Source organism: Chlamydotis macqueenii, chromosome 11 (genome assembly GCF_036417535.1).
Source record: "Chlamydotis macqueenii isolate bChlMac1 chromosome 11, bChlMac1.mat, whole genome shotgun sequence".
Classification (NCBI taxonomy): Eukaryota; Metazoa; Chordata; class Aves; order Otidiformes; family Otididae; genus Chlamydotis; species Chlamydotis macqueenii.
The window spans coordinates 8794383-8798299 of NC_141566.1; the positions used below are offsets into that span (position 1 = coordinate 8794383).

General features: G+C 44.0%; 1 long non-coding RNA gene across 1 annotated transcript; it reads left to right on the forward strand.

Annotated features, from left to right (window-relative positions):
• Positions 1 to 574: 574 nt before the first annotated feature.
• Positions 575 to 2585, forward strand: LOC147599382 (uncharacterized). Its single transcript, XR_015259664.1, has 2 exons — positions 575 to 652; positions 2147 to 2585. It is a non-coding gene; the product is annotated as an uncharacterized LOC147599382 (long non-coding RNA).
• Positions 2586 to 3917: the final 1332 nt, after the last annotated feature.

Genomic DNA, 3917 nt, shown 5'->3' on the forward strand with positions numbered 1-3917 from the left:
AGCACTGGGACTGGGTGTTGGAGGTGGAGGAGGAACCAAGTGTGTACCTACATATCGTAACGCAGCAGCTGGCTTTTTGGTTGAGGGACTCTGTGCGTGTAACAAAATTTGCCACCCTTAGGTCACTGCTTACTCCTTGAGGAGGGTTACTGGAAGGGTGGACTCTCCATGATTTAACATACATCTCTGCAACTCTTTCGTTATAAATTTATACTTTGATTTCTGTAAAGGTGAGCATGAAGATGTGTCAGTGCTGTTGTTGCAGCTAGAGCCATGTAAGGACAATCCATTAAAAAAACCCATTTTTATTGAATGGAAAATTGGAGCAAAGTATTGGTGAAAAATTCTTGAGAATTCTTGAGAGTTTCAAATTCTTTATTGGAAGCCCCTCCACGATGAAATGTTTCTCGTAAAGATTATTTTATTTGGCTGGTCTTTTGTTGTGGGAAACAATTCCCCTCACTTACTGTTTTTGCAGGATGAAGAATATTCAGAGTATCATGCAAAGAAGGACCACTGCTTTCCAGTGGTCTTCCAGCCCTGATCCCAATGCCTTTTTCATTTCCTTCTTGGCAGGCTTACTGAAGGAAGCTTCAGAGCAATCTCCTACCGCTAACAAGGGCCAACTCTCCCTGAGGAAGCTGCAGAGCCGGTAACAACTTTTAGCAGCGTCCCTGGGCTTCCACCTCCCTCCCCGGCCATGGTGCAGGCCCCGGTCCTTCGGCCGCCCCGAGCGCCCAGGGGTGGAGGCTGCGGGCAGGGCCGGGCCCTGGCCCGGGAGCTGGGGGCGGCTGGGGGCGGAGGCCGCGGGCAGGGCCAGGCCTGGACTAGGGAGCGGAGGGCGGCAGCGGCGGAGGCCGCGGGCAGGGCCAAACCTGGGCCAGGGAGGGCCGAGAGGCTGCAGGTGGAGGCCGGGGGCCGGGGCCGGGCCCGGGAGGTGCGGGCGGCTGCAGGCGCAGGCGGGCACTAGAGGGAGTCCCGATCGCGCACTAGGCCGCGGCGCTGCATGGATAACGCACCAGAATATCGGTGCTAAATTCTCCTTTGTATCCGTTAGTCACTTTTTGGTTTTGTTTTTGGCTTGGGGTTTTTTGGTGGTTTGTTTTTTTTTTTTTGTTTCTACCCCTCCTCTGTTCCTCTGCAATAACTGTTGTAAATTAAGCAGTTACATCTCTTCCTCTGGTTTCAAAGCATCAAAGATGTCTGTGAGCCCGTTACCTTTGATGCTGATTTCCTGTTAGAATGCATGTTTTGGCGTTGCAACATCCTGAAAAAGTTTAATCTGAAGCAGAAGAACAGTAAAATGAAGAGAGCAATTATATACAGCCCAGAGCTCTGAGCAGCTGAAATGACAACAGAGTTTCATCTGTTTATTAGGTTAGCTCTGTTTCGGATAAAAGACTATTAGCAATTTATGAAGAGGAAAGTAGGACTTTGAAATTGAATATCCATCAATTAAATCTGAGCATTTTAATATGAAATGCTTTTAAAAGTCAAACAACATCTATTAAAGCTGCAGATTTAGTCAATGAGATCAGGCTGTACCCTGGGTACACACTGAAGGAAAAACAGTGTATACATGACAGAACCCTACCTGGTAGTGGGAGGGGATCTTCTTGCAGACAGAGAGGAAAAATGAGGAATTAAACCAGCCTTCTACTCTGCAAAGAGAATGACTATGTAAAGATGGCTACAGTTGTCAAGGTAACTTTGCTTTTACTACTGCTCCAAATATGGGCTCTGAAATCCCTTCCTCCCCTCCTCCCCCCCAAAAAAAACCCAGCAGATGTTTTTAGGTAGTTTTTATTTTTCAATAGAAAATGATTGAGTAAAAATAGCTGAGGACTGACTTTCCTTCCAAGAGGAAATAATAGAAAATCAACCAATATTTGGAATTGATGCCTCTGTCTCTAACTGATTCTTGGCAGTTAGTGATAAAGGTCTAGTGTTTAGCAGGGTAGATTAGGGAGCCTACTTGGAGTACACAAAAAAAGAAAAATAGACATTGATCATCTTTAATGTAGAAACAACTTCTGAACTATGTAGTTTCAATAGTGTCCTTTTGTTCTGTGTTTGCGCACCACTTAGCTATTGTACAATATTTGTCTGCACACCGTGCTGAGTCACTAAAAACCTCTTTCATTAGGCTTGAAGGTAAGCATGGAGAAGAGCTCAAATCCTTCAGCTGACTCTGTTGAAGAAGATGGCAAGGCAGCTGGACGAGTGGGATTTGCTGTTCCCTTTGCTGCCGAGCGCCTGACTCATCCTGTGGGGTGGCCTTTTCTGTTGTATTGTATTTTCACCTGGCGATTGAATGCTGAAAGAGTGACAGCTCAATGATGCTGTATTTACTAACGCATGGATCTTGCAGCTGTATCCTCATGGGACCCCTTGCTTTCCAGAGCAGAAACCATCTTTTGCTGTGTGTAAATGTATGCGTGTTTACAACATCCAGCAGAAAGGGCGCAGGGTTTGCGATCAGTACCTTAAAGATCAACAGTGGTAACATTCTGTCTCTGCCTACGGGCCAAACATGTATGCTTTAAATAATTTGTATGCCACAATGTAATCTTCACTGAAGCTGCCTCAGCCTTTCTTATTTGGTCACAATAATACTGTCAATAATCCTTGTTTATGCTCATAATGCAAAAAGGACAATCTTGTACTTAAAGCCCAGGTTTCAGCTTTCTGACCTGTAGTACAGGAATATGAATAATTCCTTTTTCTCTCTGTCTTATGGCACTTAAAATGAAAGCTCTGCAGGGCAGATGCTGTATCTTAGTGTGTGTCTATGTGGTACCTAGGATGTGCTCTGATCTCAGCTGAGCCATCAAAGTGATGCTTTATCACCTGTAATGTCAAAGAACAGATGTAGCTCAGTGTTTTCTGGGCTATAAGAAGGGTTTATATTCTGCCTGTGGTTTCGCACTTGAAAATCAGTGTGGAAAAGCTGTTGTTTTTGAACAAGTTAATAATGTTCAAAATTTGTTGCAATCCTTACTTTAAAAGACATTTTCTGTGGCTTCATATAGCTTGGTGGTTGTATTGCATGACAATATAAATGTTTGCTGAACTAACTCCTTATGTTTTTACAATAGTCCCGGGAATTGTCTTTGCCATGATGCTTCACTGGTTGAACTTGATTGCCAGAGACCATACTGGGCAGAGACCATTACCCATCTTTTTGAGGTGAAGACTTTCTGCTATGTATCTTGTAGACTATCTTGTGTAACCCACTGTAGCCTGTGAGTGGATGCAAACGAGTACTGTAATGCAGGTTGGGGAATGCCACTTACAAGGATGTGATACCAATTTCCAGAGCAGATCACATAGTCCAGTGTTGGATGGTTAAAAAGAGAGAGACAAGACGATCTTCTATATTTGTGAAGCTGTGCTTGGGGGAATAAGAGGAAATATGAGTAGTTGTGATGCAAAAAAATACGGCGCAATGTATTAAGGAGTTCCAGGACCACTATTCATGTTGACAGAATGAGTTAATTATCTATTTGCTTTGACAGAACCATTGATAGGTATGAGACTAAATAGATGTGGGGAAATAAATTCTTGCTGTAGGAAGGGTGTATTCTTCACAGATGTTCTCTTCACTGTCTCAGACCCGGTTTGCAGACACTGCTTCTAGGACAGAAGATCTGAGAACTTTGCCTCTGAGGTAATTTGGAGTCCTTTCATAATCAATGGAAACAATGTGTTTTCTGAGCTGTGATTTATCTGATCTCTTTGAGATATGTGCCTTAGAGTGAGGTGAACATGTAAAATCTCTCTCTTTAGGGGTAATAAAGTCATACTGGAGAAGTACCATAAATGGAGTAGTCCCTATTGCCAATCGAAGTTGGTTCCTCCCCGTCCTGTTGGGACCGCGTAATCCTAAGGAGTCAGTTGCCCAGAGGCTTGACTGG